The sequence below is a fragment of the Chrysemys picta genome, chromosome 8 (assembly GCF_011386835.1).
Source record: "Chrysemys picta bellii isolate R12L10 chromosome 8, ASM1138683v2, whole genome shotgun sequence".
Lineage (NCBI taxonomy): Eukaryota > Metazoa > Chordata > Testudines > Emydidae > Chrysemys > Chrysemys picta.
In genome coordinates, this window is record NC_088798.1 from 35658825 (window position 1) to 35685166 (window position 26342).

The window sequence follows — 26342 nt, forward strand, 5'->3', positions numbered from 1 at the left end:
AGATAACATTAGCAAGGTCTGCATCCAAAAGAAAAGGGTCACTGCCACAGATGGTAAAAAGCTGACTGGTAACTGTTATAATATGATCATCCAACAGCAGGTGGGGCATTGGGTGTGGGCACACTCCCTCACAGGGACCAATGTCACCTCTGCCATCCACTCTGGCTGCTTTCTCCAATCCACCAGTATCAGCTCAGTCTTGCCTGGTGACATCCTATTAGTAGCTGACATAGCAGAACTGAACTGTTGTTATTCACATAGAATAATTACTAGGGCCCTGATTCAGGAAGGTCCTTAAGTGCATGCCTAACTATAAGCATGTGAGTAGTCCTGTTGATCTTGCTACTTGCATGCTTAAAGTGCCTTCCTGAACTGGGGCTGAGCAAGGCCAGGCGGTATGTGAAGAATTAATATTGTTATCTGTTTTAATGTCAGTGCACAGTGTTGTTAACTATGAGCACTGCCCTCCTTGTATACACAGGAGTCACAAGATTAGAAGAGGTGTTGACTTCTTTTCCCCCCTTCTTCCCACTTCTACACACCCCTTCATTTTTCCACATATACGCTTTGGGTAAAAATTCTACTGAACCTTTGTGACCATGAAGAGATACGGGGGCCACTCTGATCAATGGTGATGTCTGTATACATAAGAGAAACAAGAGAAGCACAAATTACTATTTTTCTGTTAAGGAGAGTCTGACTTAAACACACAGAGAAAGGAGCTCTGGCATGTGCCATAGGAGTTTAGAGCAGTTTTGCACACCTGCATTCCTGTGGGATCTGTGAATTGCATCCTTGCTCTGTTTGACCAGTAAAATCAAGCAGGGCAGTACTGGGTCAATTGTTTGTTGAAATTCTTAAACCTCCCTGGAAGGGGGTAGGGTACCAATGTGTCTCAAACCAGGATGTTCTGATGGCTTGATGAATCAGGAAGAAAGGTCTCTAGGGAACTGGTGGTAGGAGTCTTGTTCTTAATCTGACCAATTATGGCATAAAGACTCTTTGCAATCTTATGCCCGGGTGTGCAGAAGGTAAAGAAAGTTAGTTATTTTTCTGCACCATGCCTTGTGATCAGTGTGAGTGTCTTGGATGGTTAACAACCTGATTTAATGTGGGTGGTTTCCATCTGCTGGCAGAGTCCAGCGTATCTTCCTGTGAAGAAGTGTCAGGTTACTTTACAGATAAGACATTCACAGTCAAGGGAATTTCCTGTCTCTTTGGTAATATCTTGAGTTCTCAGGATTCTTGGATCCCAGTCAGTTTCGTTTTTGGCTTTGGCTATAATATAGAGATTGAGCTGCTAGTGCGGGTTACTTCTATAGCCTCAAGTAACGTCAGTGGGCCCCAGAGGTGTCATTTTATGTTTGCATCTAGGGTGACCAGACAGCAAGTGTGAAAAATCAGGACGGGGGTGGGGGGTAATAGGAGCCTATATAAGAAAAAGACCCCAAAATCGGGACTCTCCCTATAAAATCGGGACATCTGGTCACCCTAGTTTGCATCTGGTTAGGAATTTGTGATCTTTGTCTCAAATGCAGACTTTGCCACTATAATTTATGGCTCTGGCACCTCTAGAATGGATTACTTTGGATTGCCCTTGAAGATCACTCGAACTAGAGCTGGAGCAGAATATTTTGCCCACTTCAGTATGAGAGGCATCATATATTCTCACTGGTTCTTTTACATCTGTACTGCCTTCCAGGTGGATTTCAAGGTGCTGACTTTGATCTATGCAGCCCTAAACTGGTTTGGATCTGTCTCTGACAGATCATCTCTCTGCAAGAGCTGCCATGGTAGCTGAGGTCAGCTCCAGCTAAGATTCTCTACAGAGTGTCCTTGACTCTGGAATTCACTTCCCTAGGCAGTCTGACCGATCTAGAGGTTCAGAGGAATAGTGCGAGGACCATCTCTCAAGTTTCTAAATAAATGAGTAGGTGGTAACTTGCTTTCAGTTTTGTCCTCTGCATAAAGTGACTTCAAAGTGTGCTATGGGGTGTATGATTGGACATATTAAAACTATATTAAAAATGAAATTATACATTTTTAAAAAGGTTGAGGCAGAGTCAAGAAATGTAAAATGAAAATTAGATTGGGGTGTTAGGGTGTTAGTGTCTGCAAAATGTGGTGCACCTAAAATATGGTAAAACCCATGCTTTAAAATGTATAGAAGCCTTAATGAGTTCTCAATGTGCCTATATCTCTAAAATTCTCAGGAAAGGAAACAGTTTTTCATTTGCTAGATAATGAATAAAAGGCCATGCAGGGTAAACGTAAATATTTTTGAATATATATATATATATATATATTAGTTAAATGATTACAATAGAACTTGTTTATTAAGATAATGTAGTGATTTTATCACTTCATTCTTGGTATCTTAGTACCTGATATTATACTAGTACTGTTTCCATGGAAACGGAACACACTGTTCCTTTCATTTGACCTTAAGTTCAAGTCCTGCTGTTGCAGTAGAAATGCCAAGGAACACCTCAGCTCTTATTAAAAACAAAACTACCAAATATATGCAAAAATAAAACCTTAAAAATAAATAAATCCCGAGAACAGGGAAGGGGAAGATACAATATTTTCAACAAGAGGACCAAGAAATAACTGACTGTTTGGGATATTTATACAGCGTGTCACATTTTGTCTCTAAAATTAATTATGTTTGGATTAGGGCTGTCAAGCGATTAAAAAAATTAATCGTGATTAATCGTGCTGTTAAACAGTAATAGAATACCATTTATTTAAGTATTTTTGGATGTTTTCTACATTTTCAAATATATTTCAATTACAACACAGAATACAAAATGTACAGTGCTCACTTTATATTTATTTTTTATTACAAGTGTTTGCACTATAAAAGACAAAAAACCAATATTTTTCAATTCACCTAATACAAAAAGTTGAACTTAAAAATGTAGAATTATATTAAAAAAAACACTGCATTCAAAAATAAAACCATGTAAAACTGTAGAGCTTACAAGTCCACTCAGTCCTATTTTTTGTTCAGCCAATTGTTCAGATAAACAAGTTTGTTTACATTTGCAGAAGATAATGCTGCCTGCTTCTTGTTTACAATGTCACCTGAAAGTGAGAACAGGTGTTTGCATGGCACTGTTGTAGCCGGTGTTGCAAGACTAAAGATTCATATGTCCCTTGATGCTTCAACCACCATTCCAGAGGACATGCGTTCATGCTGATGACAGGTTCTGCTTGGTAACGATTCAAAGCAGACCAACACATGTTCATTTTCATCATCTGAGTCAAATGCCACCGGCAGAAGGTTGATTTTCTTTTTTGGTGGTTTGAGTTCTTTAGTTTCAGCATCAGAGTCTTGTTCTTTTAAGATTTCTGAAAGCATGCTCCACACCTCATCCCTCTCAGATTTTGGAAGGTACTTCAGATTCTTAAATCTTGGGTCGAGTGCTGTAGCTATCTTAAAAATTTCACATTGGTATCTTCTTTGCATTTTGTCAAATTTCCAGTGAAAGTGTTCTTAAAACGAAAAACATGTGCTGGGTCATCATCCAAGACTGCTATAACATGAAATATATGGTAGAATGCAGGTAAAACAGAGCAGTAGACATACAATTCTCCCTCAAGGAGTTCAGTCACAAAGTTAATTAACACATTTTTTTTTTAACGAGAGTCATCAGCATGGAAGTATGTTCTCTGGAACAATGACCAAACCATGAAGAGACATATGAATCTTTAGTGCATCTGGCATGTAAATATCTTGTGATGCCAGCTGCAACAGTGCCACGAGAACGCCTGTTCTCACTTTCAGGTGACATTGTAATTAAGAGGTGGGCAGCATTATCTCCTGTAAATGTAAACAAACTTGTTTCTCTTAGCTATTAGCTGAACAAGAAGTAGGACTGAGTAGACTTGTAGGCTCTAAAGTTTTACATTGGTTTGTTTTTGAGTGCAGTTATGTAAGGAAAAAAAAACTACATTTGTAACTTGCACTTTCATGGTAAAGAGATTGCACTCCAGGACTTGTATGAGGTGAATTGAAAAATACAGTGCAAATATTTGTAATAAAAAATAATATAAAGTGAGCACTGTACACTTTGTATTCTGTGTTGTAATTGCAATCGATATATTTGAAAATGTAGAAAAACATCAAAAATATTTAATAAATTTTAACTGGTATTCTATTGCGTAACAGTGCGATTAATTTGCTTTGCTTTTTAATTTATTAAATTCTACTATTTAAAAGTTTGATCTTATTGATCTGTTTTGCCACTTTAAGAACCTGCTGTATTTATTCCTGAGAGGACCATATTGGCCTGGTTAGTTCCAAATGTTGACCAGTTGTGCCTGAAAGATAGAGAAAGGTTGAAGAAGCGGCACCTCAGTCTGGATAAGATTTAAATTAGGTCTGGCCAGAGTAGGCTTCAGGTTGACTGACCTTTGATGGTGTCAAAAGCTTCTGAGCTGTTTTTGCTAGGCTTGGCCACTTTGAATTGGGGACATTAAAAAAAATCGCCTATTCTTGACCTACATATAAATTCTGATCTGTATCTAAAAAGAGAACCTGAAAAAAAGCCCTTTACAGTTTTGGATTCAGCCCAGAAACATAATAGAAGGCTTGGGTTCAGATCCAACTATTCACATACAAACCCCACAAAATGGGGGCCATCTTTATTAAAAACTGCTTCAGTTTGGTCAGAACTTCTCTATGAAATATAAATCAATATTCCTTGTGCCTCTGAAACTGATTACTACTTTGATTTGCTGCAGTGGAAGACAATGTTGGAGTTCCTAAACTGCTCTTATGTCTGTCATCTGGTGATGATAGAGAAGAAAAAACCCTCACAACAATAACAAAAACAAAAACAAAAAAAGAAAACTGTTTTGTTCTGCCATATTAGAAACATGGGAACAAAACAATTTGCCAAATGGACAGCAACATATTTTAGTAGAAGAAGAAATAAGGATTAATAATTTTAATGTTTTTTGCTCTTTTTTCAAATCATAACTTTTACTATGGTTGCACATAAACCTAATCTTCTGAATATTACATTTACTATCTGGGATTCTGGACAATGATTGTCTGCAAGACTGAGCCTATTTGACTGGTAGATTGGATAGGAGAGAACACAGGCAGCACCAGCAACCAAAGTAAGTGAATGCTGATCTCATACTCTTCTGCTTTGGAATTGCTCCTAAAGTCATGATTTTGGAAGCTATACACAAACATGAGGCCCAGTCCTGAAGGTAGTATGTGTCCTCAACTTCTATTAAATTCAATGGGCTCTGAAGGTGCTCATCTTAGAATCTTAGAGGAAATACTCAAGCCTGCACCTTTCAAGACAGCCCATAACTTTACCTTGCATAAGGGAGAACTCAATGGGCTTGATTTTTTTTTTCAGAAGTGGTTGTACCTAGAAGTCCAATTGAAATCAATGGAAGCTACAGCTCCTCAGCACCTTTGAAAATCAAGCCTGATCTATTTTCCTTGTTCCCCAAGGCCAGATTAGTAGTGACAATAAAATGGAACAGGTGATGGAAGCTTTAATGTTTCCTTTATTCCTTTCTAGTAGGAAAAGATGTAAAAGACTAATGAGGCTGCACCAGAAGGCTTGTAAAGACCTCAAATTAAAAAAAGGAATCACACATAACATTTGAAAGAGGAGATATTACCAGAATACAGGGGAAGAAGTACAATAGAACTTCAGAGCTGCAAACACCTCGGGATTGGAGGTTGTTCATAACACTGAACAAAATGTTATGGTTGTTCTTTCAAAAGTTTACAACTGAATATTGTTTAATACAGCTTTGAAACTTTATTATGCAAAAGAAAAATGCTGCTTTCCCTTTATTTTGTTAGTAGTTTGTTTCACACAGTACTGTACTGTATTTGCTTTTTTTTTGGTCTCTGCTGCTACTTGATTGTATTCTTTCAGTTCCAAATGAAATGTATGGTTGACTGGTCAGTTCGTAACTCTGGTGGTCATAATTCTGAGGTTCTACTGTAGAACATGTAGGAATGAACTTAGAAATGGCAAAGTAAAGAAAAGTACTGTTAGTAGAGGATGTAAAAAGGAACATGATAAAGTTTTATGAGTACATAAGAAACAAGATAATGAAAAAGAAAAGTGCAGATCTGCTGTTTACCAGGCAAGGACAGCAAATAATGGTTGATGAGGCGAATGATGAAATGCTTAGTAGCCACCAAGCTTCAGTATTTATTAAAAAGAGATAATAGTTACAGCTTGCTTAATGGAATAGTGAGAAAAGGGAGAGATCAGAAGGCAGGAAGGAACAAGCCAAAGAATACCTAGAAAACCTGGAAGTATTCAGAGCAGCAGGGTCTGAAGACGTTCACATCACTACTAAAGGAACAAACAATAGTACTGGAAATGTTGGTGTTTATCTTTGAGACTAACTGGAGGATAATTGATATTGCACAGTACTGGAAAAATGAGTAGCTACCATTTATTTTAAGATGTGGGGGAGGGGAAGAAAGGTCAGAATTACACACCAATAAATTTAGCTTCAATATCTGGTAAATGATTTGTAATCAACAAGGGGATATATAAATATAGTGCTGAATAAATAACAAAGATAGGAAAATATGGTGGTGGATTCATCAAAACAAAGATAATCCTTTCGTTAGAAAGACACTGAGAAATAGATATGCCAAACTTTGAAAATGAAATATAAATTATTTAATTCCAAGAAGATGTAAGAGATTATCTGACTCTCCCAAGATCACATAGAAAAACTGTAGGGGAGCCAGAACGAGAGCCCCGTCCTGGCAGTCGTATGCCTTAATCACAGCCTCATGCTTTCTTCCCTTTAATTCTGAATTCGAATGCATTATCAAGTCTGATACATTTGGCATATACAAATGAGATTGCTTCAGAACTTTATAACCTCTCAGTGTTTTAAACTGTTTTCAGTTTGAAGTGATCTAAAAATCAAATGAAAGCTTTTCTAACTTCCCTAATTTTAAACTCATGTACTGATTTTTTTTTTCAAACTTAAAGAACTCATTCAGACTTGAAAATGAACCCAAATCTGAATACAGTATGTTACTGTGAGGTTATATAAGACACTCCAGATCATTAATGATGTTAAGAGAAATAATATTTTAAGGTACAAAGTGGCAGAGTTAAGATTGTGTGTAAAACCTTAATATTGTGTTTCCCAACTTCTGAATGCTCAGTTCATCAAACTTAATGTTTATGTATAGTATGCATTTATGTCTCTATACATGAGTAATGTGAAATCAGAAAACAAATTAAGCTACAGAAAGAATGAATAATTAAATCAATTCTAAATTAACATAAGAGTATGAGCTAGAAGAGCTTTCAAGGTCTTTTCAAATGATTTTAAGACTTTTTCCAGTGCTATTACAGATCCTGAAAACTGATTTCCTTATCCTTGTGCTTTTTTTTTCAGTCTAGTTCCACTATTAGAAGCCCATCAAAAGCTTAAAGATATATTTCCTACAAGTAATTAGTTGATTTTGATTCCATAAAAATGAAATAACATGGACATCCCCCAAAAATATTATTCCTTCAAAAGTATAACCTAAGAATCAAAATTAGATTGCAAATACTGTTGCGATATCAGTACTTTTCAAATATATTTTTTTAAAATGTGAATATTATAAAGGAGCCAATTATTTGTCTTTTTCTGAACAAAAATTATGCAGTGAAATTTGGAGAAAACTGAAAATAGGTGGGCAAAATGGACACAAGGAAGTATACTCTGAACCAATTTACTAGCTTAAATGAATTTGCCTTGCTGCGGTACCCTCAGCAAAACCAATAAACTCCAGTGAAGAATTCAGTCCCCTTTGCTAGAGGTATCATGGAAAAGCCTGGGCCGGCTCCAGGCACCAGCCCAGCAAGCAGGTGCTTGGGGCGACCAAGGGGAAGGGGCGGCATGTCGGGCTCTTCGGCGGCAATTCGGCGGCGGATCCCTTGGTCCCTCTCGGAGGAAAGAACCTGCCACTGAATTGCCGCTGAAGAAGAAAGTGTGGCGCTGCCGCCAATCGCGATCATGGCTTTTTTTTTTTTCCTTTCCCGCTTGAGGAGGCAAAAACCCTGGAGCCAGCCCTGGGAAAAGCAACTCTGTTAAGCAGGGGCAAAGTACAACACTCTAGGTCTACCAACTCTGCCAATTCAAAAACAATTTTCATCACATTGAAAATGTTCTCTTTTCCAGATGCTTAAATTTAGAACATTTACAATGGCAATTATAAAATCACAACTGGACTAATTTATTCATTAATGACCCCATCACAGGCTAAATTTTATTTTAAGGGGTGCTCTTTTAAAAAATGTATAATAAGCAGAGTTATTTTTAGGAAGATATAGTAAAGCCTAATAACAGTTTCTCCTTTCTCATGTCCCAGAATGTCAAATATATATTTTACCTTGTAGTAAAAAGCTCATAATGGATTTAAAATGTTCATTTGAAAGGTTGTCATTTGCTAGTGATTTGGAGATCAATCCTTCTCCTTTTTTTAAAGTTTTGGATTGTAGTTAATGACCTTTTTGGTTCTGTGCCCAGGAAAAAGATATTAACTTTAGAAACAGGCAAGGAAGTTATACCTGACCTTGAACAAAAGCTAAAGCTATTTAATAATTATGGGGCAAGATCAACTGATGAACGTTTGGCTTTTGGTTAATCTAGATCAAGCAGAATCTATTTTACCATATAACTTAATGGTATTTGATTACTGTGACTGGCCTATTGAAAGTGAGGGTTTTTCCAGTCTCAAATGTTTTAAGACTAATGTGATTTTTTAAAATGAGATTACAAGATTGGTTGAAGAGGTAACAGCGTTGATGTAATATACCTAAACTTATGTAAGTCAGATGACTTGGTACCGCATGACATTATGATTAAAAAACTAGAACAATATAAAATTAACACTGCACACATTTAATGGATTAAAAGCTGGCTAACTGATCTCAAAACGTAACTCTAAATGGAAAATCATCATCAAGTGTGTATATTTTTAGTGGGGTTCCTCAAGGATTGGTTCTTGGCCTTATGCTATTTAACATTTGTATTATTGTCTTAGAAGAATAAATAAAATCATCACTGATAAAGTTTGCCAATGACACACAAAAGGAGGGATTGGTAAATAAAGATGAGGACAGGTCACTGATATAGAGCAATCTGGATTGCTTGGTATACCTGGTGCCAGCAATATATGTTTTAATACCATTAAATGTAAATATATACACCTAGGAACAAAGAATGTTGGCCATACTTACAGCCTGGCGAGACCTATACTCTGAAAAAGATTTGGGGGTCACGGTGGATAATCAGCTGAACAGGAGCACCCGATGTCACGATATGGCCAAAAGGGCTATCAGATCCTGGGATGCATAAACCAGATACTCCCGTTCAAGATATTTTACTTCTGTATTTAGCACTAGTGCAACTGGTGCTGGAATACTGTGTCTAGTTCAGGTGTCCACAATTCAAGAAGGATGTTGATAATTGGAGAGGGTTCAGAGAAGAGCAGCAAGAATGATTAAATGATTAGAAAACATACATGATAGTGATAGACTCAAAGAGCTCAACCTATTTAGTTTAACAAACAGAATGCTAAAGGGTGACTTGATTACAGTCTATAAGTATCTATGTGGGGACCACATATTTCATAATGGGCTCATCAATCTAGCAGACAAAGGTATAATACAATCCAAAGGCTGGAATTTGAAGCTAGACAAATTTAGACTGGAACTATGGTGTAAATTTTTAACAGTGAAGATCATTAACCATTGGAGCAATTTATCAAGGGTCTTGGTGGATTTTTTATCACTGACAATTTTTAAAACAAGTTTGGATGTTTTTCTAAAAGATATGCTCTAGGAATTATTTTGGACAAATTCTATGACCTGTACAGGAGGCCAGACTAGATGATCACAATGGTCCTTTCTGACCCTGAACCTGTGAATTTACTTGGGCTGAGAATCAGACCTCCCAGATGGAGCATAGACATACCTTGGAGGGTTTGTCCTGTGGTTGCTAGCCAGTGCCGAAGACTGCCACCACACTACTGTGGTCTGCTATTGTTCCCCATGCGAGTAGATTAAAGCTAACATGGGTATACCTATCCGTGCTGCAATTATACCATTCACCTGCAATGTAGGCATAACATAAAGCTACGTCTGCACTACGAGCTAGGAGTGTGATTCCCCTGCTCATATACACATAGTCCCGCTAGCGCTCATCCAGCTACCGCATGCAAAAATAGCAGTGTAGCCCTAGTAGCAGCAGCAGTGGAGGCACAACTGAGCTGAGTATATACTCAGGTTTGTACTTGGCATGGCTCAGTTGTGCCTTCGCTGCCACAACCAGTGCTACCATGGTTACATTGTTATTTACACTTCCACTAGCTGGATTAGAGCTAGTGTGACTGTATACATGAGCAGGGGAATTACACCCCAGCTTGTAATATAGATGTAGCCGTAATGGCTCAAAATTACCTGCCCCTTCCTTCCAAGACTGCGTGCCATGTTGCTGCAGTTGCAATTATAGAGCTAGATACTACCAGTTCCTCCCTCCTTGGACTGCACTCAAGGTCTCAAGACAGTACCTGCCTGAACAGCCCATCCGCCACAGACGGCATTGAGAGAGAAGGTATCTTGTAGGAAGTCTTTCTTTTCTTTCAAAAAATAAGAGGGGATTTAATTAGTGAGGCTTATCCCCATTTGTCCCTGATTACCAGTCACTGTTGTTATAAAATAATAAATAATGGGGTAATATTGTAAATATGGTACCCGATGTGTGGTATATCAGACAGAAGTTACTATATATTTCTTAATAGCTACAAGTATGAAAATATTGTTTGTGATGTATTTGAAACATGTTTTATTAGTGGTTTGTGATGGAGTGTTCACCCTACACGACCCCTGAAGGAGTTAAAGTGGCTCAGAAGAGGATATTTGACAGGATTGGCTTCCCCTGGGGGTGGATGGGGGGTCCGACTATACGGCCCTAATTGACCCTGACGCCCAGCTAGGCTGGTATAAAGCCTGAGAGATTGGGGGCAGAAAGAGGGTGCTGTGGGGGAGATAGTGATTAGTTACTCTCAGGGTTGAAAGGAGTAGGAAGAGGTCTAGGGAAAATAGCAGTAAGGGTGAGGCCTCATGGACCGTAGCTGCTGATTGTAGGGTCCCTAGGCTGGAACCCAGTTTAGAGGGTGGTCCTGGGTTCCCTTACCAGCCACTGGGGGAGTGGCATGGGGATGGCAATGGCCTTTGAAGACTGCCTGTGGCATTTTGGTTAGAAAGACTTTGATACCATGAAAGGGGGGAAACTGTAGTGACCTGGCTGGAGGACCAAGCCACAGAAAGGAAGTGCTGCAGTTTGTGCCGTGGGTGAGAGGCCACTGAGAGAGAGACTGGGACAAGGGCTTGGCTGGGAACCCACCAGAGGAGCTGTTAAACCAGTGGTGAGCAAGATGAGCCACAAGGAGGCGCCACAGCAGTGAGTGGAGCACAATTACATTACAGTTTTGTTAGAATGGAGGACTGAGAAGCCTCTTAAATTCTAATTTAGTGAGCCCAGCATAAGTTGTGCTGGGAACTTTAGTATTGTTGTTATAGTCAGTGGCAGCTGTCAGCTTCACAAATTTGGGAACTTTCTTGATTGAGTACAAAACTTGAAAGCTTTCTACATTCTGTGCACAGCTCAAAATATTAACTCTGCTCCTAGAAAAGTGTAGATAAGGATGGTGAAGTTCCCAGCTGTCATTTTATCCTTATTTGTTTTTTTTTAAAGTTATCCTATTGTCATCATGTGAGCTTAGTGGTGGGTGAAATGGTGGCTCATTTTTAGCTGCTGATTGGTGTCAGAGCTGCCTCTGGAATTTTAAAATAGTCTTTTCAGTGCTGACGGAAAGATTTTACCTATCACAACAGTCTGACATCCATTTAAACATGGCTTGCATTTTCTGTCATGTCACATCTATGAGAACAAATCCCAAGTTACTGTACCACAATTAAAGACATGGACTTTGAAGTGTGGCTCTTAAATTATCCTCAGGAGAGTCAATATGGGCATTACCTAACCTCATATTTTGACTTTAAGAACTAGAGGAAAATTGGATACTTTTTATAATTACCAATCACATTTGTATTTTGTGTGTCTCAAAATGCCTTCAGGAGAGACTTTTATAATAAAACTTGACATTTCTGGGGGCCTAGAATAACAACCTATTGTTAAAAAACTGTATACCTCCTGACGGTCAAAATGACAGACTGGACCTCTACATAGAGTGCTTCCGCAGACGTGCACAGGCTGAAATTGTGGACAAACAACATCACTTGTCCCATAACTTCAGCCGTACGGAACGCAATGCCATCCACAGCCTCAGAAACAACTCTGACATTATCATCAAAGGGGCTGACAAAGGAGGTGCTGTAGTCATAATGAACAGGTCGGATTATGAACAGGAGGCTGCCAGGCAACTCTCCAAGACCACATTCTACAGGCCACTATCCTCTGATCCCACTGAGGAATACCAAAAGAAACTATACCATTTGCTCAAGAAATTCCCAGCTACAGTATGGGAACAAATCTACATGGACACACCCCCAGAACCCCGACCAGGGGTATTCTATCTGCTACCCAAGATCCATAAACCCGAAAACCCTGGACGCCCCATCATCTCAGGCATTGGCACTCTTACGGCAGGATTATCTGGCTATTTGACTCTCTCCTCAGACCCTACGCTACCATCACTCCCAGCTATCTTCGAGACACCACCGACTTCCTGAGGAAACTACAATGCATTAGTGTTCTTCCTGAAAACACCATCCTGGCCACCATGGATGTAGAAGCACTTTACACCAATATTCCACATGAGGATGGACTACAAGCTGTCAGGAACAGTATCCCTGATGAAGCCACAGCACGCCACTTCAGATTTGGGGACAACTTATACCTTCAAGTCAGTGGCACTGCTATGGGTACCCGCATGGCCCCACAGTATGACAACATTTTTATGGCTGACTTAGAACAACGCTTCCTCAGCTCTCGTCCCCTAGTGCCCCTCCTCTACTTGTGCTACATTGATGACATCATCATCATATGGACCCACGGAAAGGAGTCCCTTGAAGAATTCCATCTGGACTTCAACAATTTCCACCCCACCATCAACCTCAGCCTGGACCAGTCCACACAAGAGATCCACTTCCTGGACACTACAGTGCAAATAAGTGATGGTCACGTAAACACCACCCTATACCGGAAACCTAGTGACTGCTATACGTACTTACATGCCTCCAGCTTCCATCTAAGACACATCACACGATCCATTGTCTACAGCCAAGCCCTAAGATACAACCGAAGTTGCTCCAACCCCTCAGACAGAGACAAACACCTACAAGATCTTTATCAAGCATTCTTAAAACTACAATACCCACCTGGGGAAGTGAGGAAACAGATTGACAGAGCAAGATGGGTACTCAGAAATCACCTACTACAGGACAGGCCCAACAAGGACAATAACAGAACACCACTGGCCATCACATACAGCCCCCAGCTAAAACCTCTCCAGCGCATTATCCACGATCTACAACCTATCCTGGAAAATTATCCCTCATTCTCACAGACCTTGGGAGGCAGGCCAGTCCTCGCTTACAGACAACCCCCCAACCTGAAGCAAATACTCACCAGCAACTACACACCACACCACAGAAACACCAACCCAGGACCCAATCCCTGTAGCAAATCTCGTTGCCTACTCTGTCCCCATATCTACTCTGACACCATCAGAGGACCCAACCACATCAGCCACACCATCAAGGGCTCATTCACCTGCACATCTACTAATGTTATATATGCCATCATGTGCCAGCAATGCCCCTCTGCCCTGTACATTGGCCAAACCGGACAGTCCCTCCACAAAAGAATAAATGGACACAAATCGGACATCAGGAATGGTAACATACAAAAGCCAGTAAGTGAACACTTCAATCTCCCTGGTCATTCTATTACAGATTTAAAAGTCACTATCATTGAACAAAAAAACTTCAGAAACAGACTTCAAAGAGAAACAGCAGAACTAAAATTCATTTGCAAATTTAACACCATTAATCTAGGCTTGAATAGGGACTGGGAGTGGCGGGCTCATTACAGAAGCAGCTTTTCCTCTCCTGGAATTGACACCTCCTCATCTATTTTTGGGAGTGGACTACATCCACCCTGATTGAATTGGCCCTGTCAACACTGGTTCTCCACTTGCGAAGTAACTCCCTTCTCTCCATGTGTCAGTATATAATGCCTGCATCTGTAACTTTCACTCTATGCATCTGAAGAAGTGAAGTTTTTACCCATGAAAGCTTATGCCCAAATAAATCTGTTAGTCTTTAAGGTGCCACCAGACTCCTTGTTGTTTTTGTAGATACAGACTAACACGGCTACCCCCTGATACAGGGAAAAGTTGGTGTCTGGAGGAGTGTTACAGGTGAAATCTAACTCTTGACCTGGGCCACAGCATTGAGTTTCAGTCAGCCCCTTTGCACCAGTTATAGGATCGGTATACGTATGGATTCCCCTGGCCCACTCCCATTGCATCTTTTAAACAAGTCTGTGTAGGGTTGGCATGACGACCCTATCTGCCGTGTAAAGGGGTTGAATAGGAATTGCTTTGTGCTCCCCTCCCCCCCCCCCTGCAGCTATTTAGGGCTTAAGTGAGGCAGAGGACTAGTCTGGCCTTCCACACCACAGGTGAATTTCGCCCCTTAGCAATGTTATCTGGAACTGCCAATCTGAGCGGAAACCAGGTAGGCTTCTGACTGGACAAATGAGGAACCTTAAAGAGAAACTGTCACGTCACTTAGTGGAAACCTATAACATACATGTTATTCTCTCTTTTTTTTTAAAGGACTTAATGAAATATATAAAATAAAGTGCACCGTGGCATAAGTGTAACCAACATAATGGGTTCCCATATAATTTTATATCTGAAACACTATCTCTTGGTTTTGCCAACTATAAAGCAACTCCTATAATTTTCAGTCTGGCAGTTTTTCATCAGAATCTGCTTCATATAATTGCACTTTAGGGGTCTTCAAATATTTCCTTATCTTTGCAGGCTTCACAAGCACCAGCCTGAATGATTTATTGTACTTCTGCCCTTTCTTAGTCTCCTTAAAGGATTTTTTTATTAGGTATCTTTCCTCAGGGACGGACTCCTGTAAAAAATGCACTGTGCCAGGCTTGTTACAATTTTAATAGTTTATCCTGTCACCTAGTCTTGTAAATGGGCCTTGGAACTTTAGGCATCTTTGAGACTTAATATTATTTAAAAAGTGCCTCCTGCCTCTTCTCTAATTAATTGCAATCAGGAAGGCTAGTTGGTGGACACATGGTGTCACAGCTCTGTGAAATGCTGCCTGATGGCTATAAACACTGCCATATGTTCTCTGTGAAATATTGCCATAATCACTGGCAACAGGAACAGCTGATATGTGATGAAGGATGGTTTCTTCTCGTCTTTCTGTTTTATTCTCAAAATCTGTGAGGAGCTGGCTGATCAATTTAATTTTGTTTTTCCGCTGCCTCTACTGGTAGTTGATTTGTCTGCTTTTCAAATTTTACTTCACTAACTTTCAGACTTTTATATTCATGCTTCAGATTATAGCTGCCAATGGATTGGTTTGTATATCTTGTCACTTTGCTAATACTACACTTTAATGAGGCTATGTCCTTAGTTTAAAAGGAAACTTTTACCCTGAAATAGACAGATAATGTGATTGCTAAAGCCAGGTTGCTGGAAAATGAGAAAGAAACTTAAAAACGAATGAAGAGGAATTTTTCACTTAGCTAGCAACGTTCAAGTCCTCCCATGAAAATGGAGGTGGCTGGACAGCTTCTTAGTTTAATTGCTTGCCTGCTTTTTTGGCTTGGGAAACAGTATAAACTTGTATGGAGGGTGGGGAGAGAGAAATCTCAAAAGACAAGACTTTAATCAATATTTTTAGGTCTGATCCTTGATCATCCATTGAAGTAAAGGTAAAAGTTCATAGAATCATACAAATGTAGGGCTGGAAGGGACTCAGGAGGTCATCAAGTCCAGCCCCATGTGCTGAGGCAGGACCAAGTAAACCTAAACCATCCCTGGCAGGTATTGGTCCAACTTTTTCTTAAAGGCCTCCAGTAATGGGGATTTCACTACCTCCCTTGGAAGCCTATTTCAGAATTTAGCTACCCTTCATAGTTAGAAAGTTTTTCTTAACTTAAATGTCCTTTGCTATAGATTAAACCCATTACTTCTTGTCCTACCTTCAGTGAACATGAAGAACAATTGATCACCATTCTCTGTATAGCAGCCCTTAACATGTTTGAAGACTATCAGGTCCATCTTCAGTTGTCTTTTCTCAAGACTAAACCTACCCAATTTTTTTTTAACCTGGACTCCTAGATAAGGCTTTCTAAATCTTGTATCATTTTTGCTGTTCTCCTCATAGGCGCCAACTTCCAGATTTCCTGGGGGGTGCTCAACCCCCTGCTCTGTCCTAGGCCCTGCTCCCACTCCATCCCTTCCCCCAGTGCCCCACCCCTGCCCCACCTCTTCCCGCCCCTGCTCCACCCCCTCCCTCGAGGGTGCCCCATATTCAAATGGTGCCTCCCCAAAGTGGGTGCGGGGCACGAACAAAAGGGCAGGTCACATGTGTGTCCCCCGCACTCAGCCCTGGGTCCACCACACTCTTCCCACCCCATGTTACCTGCAGGAGGGGGTGCTTTGTCCTCCCACTGCGCCTGCCCTCCCAGCTTGTTCTCCTGCTCTCCATTCTCCCCAGGAGCCCAGGCGGGGAGCAGGAGGGAGCCACTTTTAACGCCGGCCCCTCCCAGTCGCTGATCTGCAGGCCTGCCCAGCAGCTGCCTGAGAGAGCCTGGCTGGGGAGGAGATGGCTTCTGCTCCCCGCCTGGCTCGGCTGCCGGGGACCCCAGCACCCAAACCCGGGCAGGGAGCGGGAGTCACCTCCCCAGCCATGCTCTGTCAGGCAACTGCCACACAGGCTGCAGAGCAGCATCTCAGTGGCTGGAAGGGGCTATAAATAAAATAAATTAATGGAGATATCCCATCTCCTAGAACTGGAAGGGACCCTGAAAGGTCATTGAGTCCAGCCCCCTGCCTTCATTAGCAGGACTAAGTACTGATTTTGCCCCAGATCCCTAAGTGGCCTCCTCAAGGATTGAACTCTCAACCCTGGGTTTAGTAGGCCAATGCTCAAACCACTGAGCTATCCCTCCCCCCAAGGGCTGGTCCCTCCCCTTCCACTCCCCACATCTGGGCCATGCATTGCCCAGCCTGCCCCCCGTTCCTCCCCCAGCATGCTGCCAAACAGCTGATGGCGGCCGGTGGGAGACACTGTGGGGGATGGGTACTAGCTGATCAGCGGGGCCCGGTGCTGGGGGGGGGGAGGGGCCTGCCAGTGGGTGCTCAGCACTCACTATTTTTTTCCCGTGGATGCTCCAGCCCACGGAGTCAGTGCCTATGGTTCTCCTTTGCACTCCCTCCAATTTAGTCACACCTTTCCTAAAGTGGGGTATTCAGAATTGGACATGCTTCTCCAGATGAGGCCTCAACAGTGCAGAGTAGAGTGGGACAATTGCCTCCTGGGTCTTACAAACAATACTTCTGTTAATACAGCCCAGAATATTAGCCCTCTTCACCACTGATCACATTGTTGACTCATATTCAATATGCCATCACTAACCCCAAGATCCTATTCAGCAGTACTACCACCTTGCTAGTTAGTCTCCATTTTTTAGTTGTGCATTTGATTCCCCCACTTCCAAGTGTAGTACTTTGCACATGTCTGTATTGAATTTAATCTTGTTGATGTCAGACAAATTCTCTGATTTGTGACGGTCATTTTGAATGCTAATCCTGTTCTCGAAAGTGCTTGCAACACCTCCCACTTTTGTGTCATCTGCAAATTTTATAAACATACTCTCCACTGCATTATCCAAGTGATTAACGAAAATATTGACTAGCACAGGACCCTGGACTGACCCCTGTGGGACTCCCTTAGATATGTCCTCCCAGTTTGACAGAGAACCATTGATAACTATCTGACATAGACATGCCCAGGCGTGCTCTGGCAGGTATATTAAATCTGTGCACTTGCATTTGGAAAGGGCGGGGCTCCTGTGTTGTCAGTGGTTGGAGTGGGTTCCCCATGCTGGCCACAGACAGGGCTCCCTCACAGTGAAAGCAGGTGGCAGTGAGTCAGCCTGGACAGCTCATGTAATCCTGTAATGTCTCAAACTGTGCTTTGAGTACAGTCTTTCAACCAGTTGTGCACACACCTTATAGTAATTTCATCTGCACCACATTTCTCTAGTTTGCTTATGAGAATGTCATATGGGACTGTGTCAAAAGCTTTACTAAAATCAGAATGTATCAATATCTATTGCTTTCCCCCCATCCACGAGGCCAGTGAACCTGTAAAAGAATGAAATAAGGTTGGTTTGGTGTGATTTGTTCTTGACAATTCCATGCTGGCTATTCCTTATAAACCCAATTATACTCTAGATGCTTACAAATGGATTATTTAATAGTTTGTTCCAATATCTTTCCAGGTGTCAGCCTAACTTCAATTAGTCTATAATTCCCCAAGTCCTCTTTGTTCCCCTTTTTAAAGATAGGTACTATATTTGCCCTTCTCGAGTCCTCTGGGATCTCACCCGTCCTCCATGAGTTCTTGACGATAATTGGCAATGGTTCTGAGATTGGTACAGCTAGTTGTTTAAGTACCATAAACTGAATGATATCAGCCCCTGCTGACTTGAATATACCTAACTTACATAAATATTATTCTTTAACCTGTTCTTTCCCTATTTTGGCTTGCATTCCTTTCCCCTTATTGATATAACTGTGTTGAGTATCTAGTCACCATTAATTTTGCTTGCTTGTTTGTTTGAAAAGTGTGAATTGGGAGTGCTTTGTTCCAGGTGGGCCTTGAGTGGGCCTGACTGGTATATAAGGGCAGTCAGCAGCGAACCAGCTGAGCGGCGAACAGCAGAGGCTAACAGAGGGAGTTTGCCTGGGAGCTCGCCTGGGGAGAGCTCACTGAGGCTTTCATCTGCAGGTTCCTCTGAGTAGTTCCTGCAACAGTTGAGGAAGCTCTTAAGAGGACGGTGATATGGAAGGTGAGCGATCAGCTGTTGTAACCTGCACAGGTTGTGCCATGTTTGTCTTTCTTCCACAGGACAGAAGCAACTTTGTCTGTACAAAGTGCAAGCTGGTCTCCATATTGGAAGAGAAGGTTCAAGGGCTGGAGAAATGAGTATCGACTCTGTGTTGCATAAGGGAAAATGAAGATTTCCTGGACAGACGTCAGGAGATGGTTCTACGGCCACAATGTTCTGAAGATTCAGAGCAGGCGCAGCAGGGACAGAAGGATTGTGAAGAGGTTTGGCAGGATGTGACCTCCAGAAGGAGAAAGAGGAGCGTCCATGCACCAGCAATGGAGATACAGGTGGGCAATCGTTTCCATGTTCTCTCTACAAGTACTAATGTGGAGAGTGGACTAGATGACCCATCTGAGGGAAGGGAGCAGAAGGAGACTCCACCGATTGGAAGGCAAAAAAAGCACTGTCCTAGGGATGGGGGTTCCACGACCACCACTCCCAAGAGGAGGAGGAGGGTGGTGGTGGTCAGGGACTCCCTCCTCAGGGGGACTGAGTCATCTATCTGCCGCCCTGACCGGGAAAACCGAGAGGTCTGCTACTTGATAGGAGCTAGAATACACGATGTGACGGAGAGACTGCCGAGACTCATCAAGCCCTCGGATCGCTACCCCTTCCTGCTTCTTCACGTGGGCACCAATGATACTCCCAAGAATTATCTTGAGCGAATCACTGCAGACTATGTGGCTCTGGGAAGAAGGATAAAGGAGTTTGAGGCGCATGTGGTGTTCTCGTCCATCCTCCCTGTGCAAGGAAAAGGCCTGGGTAGAGACCGTCGAATCGTGGAAGTCAACGAATGGCTACGCAGGTGGTGTCAGAGAGAAGGCTTTGGATTCTTCGACCATGGGATGGTGTTCCAAGAAGGAGGACTGCTAGGCAGAGACGGGCTCCACCTAACGAAGAGAGGGAAGAGCATCTTCGCCAGCAGGCTGGCTAACCTAGTGAGGAAGGCTTTAAACTAGGTTCACCGGGGGAAGAAGACCAAAGCCCTGAGGTAAGTGGGGAAATGGGATCCTGGGAGGAAGCACAAGCAGGAGAGTGCAAGAGGGGAGGACTCCTGTCTCATGCTGAGAAAGAGGGACGATCGATGAGTTATCTTAAGTGCCTATACACAAATGCAAGAAGCCTGGGAAACAAGCAGGGAGAACTGGAAGTCCTGGCACAGTCAGGGAACTATGATGCGATTGGGATAACAGAAACTTGGTGGGATAACTCACATGACTGGAGTACTGTCATGGATGGATATAAACTGTTCAGGAAGGACAGGCAGGGCAGAAAAGGTGGGGGAGTTGCGTTGTATGTAAGAGAGGAGTATGACTGCTCAGAGCTCTGGTATGAAACTGCAGAAAAACCTGAGAGTCTCTGGATAAAGTTGAGAAGTGTGAGCAACAAGGGTGATGTCGTGATTGGAGTCTGCTATAGACCACCAGACCAGGGGGATGAGGTGGACGAGGCTTTGTTCTGGCAACTAGCAGAAGTTGCTAGATCGCAGGCCCTGGTTCTCATGGGAGATTTTAATCACCCTGATATCTGCTGGGAGAGCAATACAGTGGTGCACAGACAATCCAGGAAGTTTTTGGAAAGTGTAGGGGACAATTTCCTGGTGCAAGTGCTGGAGGAACCAACTAGGGGCAGAGCTTTTCTTGACCTGCTGCTTACAAACAGGGAAGAATTAGTAGGGGAAGCAAAAGTGGATGGGAACCTGGGAGGCAGTGACCATGAGATGGTCGAGTTCAGGATCCTGACACAAGGAAGAAAGGAGAGCAGCAGAATACGGACCCTGGACTTCAGAAAAGCAGACTTTGACTCCCTCAGGGAACAGATGGGCAGGATCCCCTGGGAGAATAACATGAAGGGCAAAGGGGTCCAGGAGAGCTGGCTGTATTTTAAAGAATCTTTATTGCGGTTGCAGGAACAAACCATCCCGATGTGTAGCAAGAATAGTAAATATGGCAGGCAACCAGCTTGGCTAAACAGTGAAATCCTTGCTGATCTTAAACACAAAAAAGAAGCTTACAAGACGTGGAAGATTGGACAAATGGCCAGGGAAGAGTATAAAAATATTGCTCAGGCATGCAGGAGTGAAATCAGGAAGGCCAAATCACACTTGGAGTTGCAGTTAGCAAGAGATGTTAAGAGTAACAAGAAGGGTTTCTTCAGGTATGTTAGCAACAAGAAGAAAGTCAAGGAAAGTGTGGGCCCCTTACTGAATGAGGGAGGCACCCTAGTGACCGAGGATGTGGAAAAAGCTAATGTACTCAATGCTTTTTTTGCCTCTGTCTTCACGAACAAGGTCAGCTCCCAGACTGCTGCACTGGGCAGCACAATATGGGGAGAAGGTGACCAGCCCTCTGTGGAGAAAGAAGTGGTTCGGGACTATTTAGAAAAACTGGACGTGCACAAGTCCATGGGGCCGGATGCGCTGCATCCGAGGGTGCTAAAGGAGTTGGCGGATGAGATTGCAGAGCCATTAGCCATTATTTTTGAAAACTCATGGCGATCGGGGGAGGTCCCAGATGACTGGAAAAAGGCTAATGTAGTGCCCATCTTTAAAAAAGGGAAGAAGGAGGATCCGGGGAACTACAGGCCAGTCAGCCTCACCTCAGTCCCTGGAAAAATCATGGAGCAGGTCCTCAAGGAATCAATTATGAAGCACTTAGAGGAGAGGAAAGTGATCAGGAACAGTCAGCATGGATTCACCAAGGGGAAGTCGTGCCTGACTAACCTAATTGCCTTCTATGATGAGATAACTGGCTCTGTGGATGAGGGGAAAGCAGTGGATGTGTTATTCCTTGACTTTAGCAAAGCTTTTGATACTGTCTCCATAGTATTCTTATCGCCAAGTTAAAGAAGTATGGACTGGATGAATGGACTGTAAGGTGGATAGAAAGCTGGCTAGATCGTCGGGCTCAACGGGTAGTGATCAATGGCTTCATGTCTAGTTGACAGCCGGTTTCAAGCGGAGTGCCCCAAGGGTCAGTCCTGGGGCCGGTTTTGTTTAATATCTTTATTAATGATCTGGAGGATGGTGTGGACTGCACTCTCAGTAAGTTTGCAGATGACACTAAACTAGGAGGTGTGGTAGATACACTAGAGGGTAGGGATTGGATACAGAGGGACCTAGACAAATTAGAGGATTGGGCCAAAAAAACCTGATGAGGTTCAACAAGGACAAGTGCAGAGTCCTGCACTTAGGACGGAAGAATCCCATGCACTGCTACAGACTAGGGACCGAATGGCTAGGTAGCAGTTCTGCAGAAAAGGACCTAGGGGTCACAGTGGACGAGAAGCTGGATATGAGTCAACAGTGTGCTCTTGTTGCCAAGAAGGCTAACGGCATTTTGGGCTGTATAAGTAGGGGCATTGCCAGCAGATCGAGGAACGTGATCGTTCCCCTTTATTCGCCATTGGTGAGGCCTCATCTGGAATACTGTGTCCAGTTTTGGGCCCCACACTACAAGAAGGTTGTGGAAAAATTGGAAAGAGTCCAGCAGAGGGCAACAAAAATGATTAGGGGTCTGGAGCACATGACTTATGAGGAGAGGCTGAGGGAACTGGGATTGTTTAGTCTCCAGAAGAGAAGAATGAGGGGGGATTTGATAGTAGCCTTCAACTACCTGAAGGGCGGTTCCAAAGAGGATGGAGCTCGGCTGTTCTCAGTGGTGGCAGGTGACAGAACAAGGAGCAATGGTCTCAAGTTGCAGTGGGGGAGGTCCAAGTTGGATATTAGGAAACACTATTTCACTAGGAGGGTGGTGAAGCACTGGAATGCGTTACCTAGGGAGGTGGTGGAGTCTCCTTCCTTGGAGGTTTTTAAGGCCCGGCTTGACAAAGCCGTGGCTGGGATGATTTAGTTGGGAATTGGTCCTGCTTTGAGCAGGGGGTTGGACTAGATGACCTCTTGAGGTCCCTTCCAGCCCTGATATTCTATGATTCTATGATTTTTAGTGAAGGTATTGAACACCTCTGTCCTCTTGATGCCATCAGTTAGTAGCTCTCCTTCCCCACCAAGTAGAGGGATCTACTTATTCTTTCATCTTTCTTTAGTTCCTAATGTAGTTCAAGAAACTTTTATTGCCTTTCATGTCTCTTACATTTTGTGCTTTAGCCTTTCTGATTTTGTGCTGACATGCTTGTGCTATTCTTTTGTCATTAAAGAGCTTCCGATGGAGCCATATTGGTCTCTCACTATTCTATCTCGATTCAAAGGAAAGATAAGTCTGCAGCTCTGCCTTTAATATTGTCTCCTTGAGAAACTGCCAGCTTTTCTGAACTCTTTTATCCCTTCAGTTTTTCTTTGCATGGGGCCCCACCTAACAATCAACAGTTTTCTGAGTTTGTTAAAGTCATTAAGTCCAGCTTGCCTGGCTGGCAAGATAGTCTGGAATGCCGAAGAGGACTGTTAGTGCTTTAGGAGTTCACATTTGTTTCTGGGTTGATGAAATCTAATTATAGAGGACACAACCAGGTTGGGGTGTCAGCCGTGTTTCTTGACAGTCTGCCCTGAGGTTGGCACTCATGGTCGTGAGTCTCTCCAGACAGTGTGACAATATCACCCCCATTTCCCCCTCCCCCTTTTATCTTACCCAGATACTTTCAACTGCTCTGCCTCTCACCTCCTGTACCTCAGAACAAGTGTATTTATTCCTGCAACACCTCATCCCCCTTTTTCCCGCCTGTCCTTCCTGAAACAAGCTGAGCTCCTTTATATCAATATTCTGGTCTTGAGACCTATTTCACTAAGTCTTTGTATTGCCAATTAAGTCATAATTTAGCTCATGTACTAATACTTTCAGTTCTTCCTGTTTATTCCCCATACTCCTTGCATCTGAGGCTAGGTCCACACTACCTGCCCGATTCGGCGGGTAGAGATCGATCTTCTGGGATCGATTTATCGCGTCTCATCTGGATGCGATAAATCAATCCCAGAAGCGCTCCCCCATCAACTGCGGAACTCCTGCTCACCGAGAGGAGGAAGCGCTGTTGACGGGGGAGCTTGCCTGCGCCGCTTGGACCCGCAGTAAGTAAACTTAGTTCGATCTAGGAAACGTCAACTTCAGCTACGCTATTCTCATAGCTGAAGTTGCGTTTCCTAGATCGATCCCCCGCCCCAGTGTGGACCAGCCCTAAGATGTTGATGATGCTCCACCTTGATTTCCCTCTTGTTGCTCCTATCTTCCTATTGTAATTTTCCATTCCCCTCACAACATATAGCATTTTTATGCTTACCTTTGGGCTTTTGTCACCTCCCCCCTTTGAACCTAATTTAAAGCGCTCTCATTAGGCAGGTGAGTTGGTGTATGAAGATGCTCTTCTTTTTGCTCCCAGCGCTCTGTAGTCATTTCTGATCTGCTCAGGGTCATACCTGGCATTAATGCCAACATAGACCAGCGGCTCTCAACCTTTCCAGATTACCCCTTTCAGGAGTCTGATTTGTCTTGCATACCCCCAAGTTACACCTCACTTAAACTACTTGCTTACAAAATCAGACATAAAAATACAAAAGTGTCACAGCACACTATTACTGAAAAATTGCTTACTTTCTCATTTTTACCATATAATTATAAAATAAATCGACTGGAATATAAATATTGTACTTACATTTTAGTGTATAGTATATAGAGCAGAATAAACAAGCCACTGTTTGTATGAAATTATAGTTTGTACTGACTTTGCTAGTGTTTTTTATGTAGTCTGTTGTAAAACTAGGCACGTAGCTACATGAGTTGATGTACCCCCTGGAAGACCTCTGTGTACCCTGTACCACTGATTGAGAACCACTTATATAGACAAGTTACATGGGGTAGTGGTCGGGGATGGACGAGCCTGAGCAACTTTTCTGTAATGTCTTGGATGCGGGCTGCAGGCATCATGGACTATGTCAGGTCAGCAAGTGTATGCTTTCATCCCCCTCAGAAGGGAGTTCCTGACCACCATCACTCTACATCTCCTCCTCTTAGGTGCAGTGTCTGTGAACCTCCCAGCCTTGGGGCAGGTGACTCCTCCACCTCAGCTATTGGGATGTGCTCCTCACCACCTATTGCCAGTACACTACATTTGTTCTTGACCACGAAGGACGGGGACCTGGATGGGGGTTGGAGCACTGTCTACTGTGCAAGGTAGCCAGCAGCCAGTCTCCTCCCATACAGCAGCCAGTTCTCCTTCCTTCTCTGCTGCCACTATTGTCATTTTGTTGTCAGTCAGTATCCTCTGCCCCAGATCTTTCCATGTGCATCCTGTCAATGAAATCCTTGTGCTCCCGGATGCTATGCAGTTCTTGTTCACTAGTGTAGAATCGGTCCCTTAAGGCCATCTGTCAGTATAAGCATATGCTTGGCAGAAGAATACTTGATACTATACCAACAGTGGGATAAGAAATAATAAATGTTTGTGTATATGATACTATGCACCAATTTTTTTTCCTTTATATGTTTTGCTTCTGACATTAAGTTCAAAACTCTGGGCCCCAGTCTCTGAACCCTTCATTAAGAGCAGCAATTCTCTTACTACATCACTGTGCTGGAAGCCTCAAATGACTGTCTCCACAGTAAGTACAATTCAATAATGGAGAAGCAGTGTATTAAAGATGTAAAGTATTTGTGTCTTCAGTTAGAATCATAGGGCTCATTTTGAGGTAATCAAATAGAATTGTTTCTAGTTGGTTTATAAGAATTGGTTTCTTTGGAGCCCCTTTTCTGTTTAGAGATGTCTTAGATTACTAATTTTAATGGGTTTGCTAGCTCTGAGAATAATTTTATTTTTTTAAAGAAACAGCTGACTTTTTTTAACAGCTTCCTTAATGCTTTGGGAGTTGTAGGCTATTGAAACAGGTTTCTCTCTTTCTCTCTCTTTTTTTAACCTTATGTGCACAGCTCAGGCTATTAAACTGTATGCAGGTGATTGATCTCTTTAATAAAACACAGTTCTTTAGTCAGGAAAGAATGATAAACAAATGTACTTTGTTTGTCCAGTGCTTTGGAGATTATGATAACATGAGGGCATCAAGAATGCCTTTTAACTGATAAGTTAGATGAAACACATCAATTCAGACTTGATTTCAACAAGTCTAGAAACCAATATGCTTAAGTCAATTTTGTTCATGCTTTCTGTTCATTTGTAATACTATGTGCATTTTAACAGAAAATATTTCA

At 42.4% G+C, this 26342-nt stretch overlaps 1 long non-coding RNA gene across 1 annotated transcript in view; it reads left to right on the forward strand.

Moving 5' to 3' along the window:
- Nucleotides 1-26342, forward strand: part of LOC135973022 (uncharacterized) — a 59343-nt gene that overhangs the window by 27894 nt on the left and 5107 nt on the right. Inside the window, exons 2-3 of the long non-coding RNA XR_010589706.1 lie at nucleotides 19212-20185; nucleotides 25642-25738. This is a non-coding gene — a long non-coding RNA (uncharacterized LOC135973022). The remainder of the gene's footprint in view (nucleotides 1-19211; nucleotides 20186-25641; nucleotides 25739-26342) is intronic.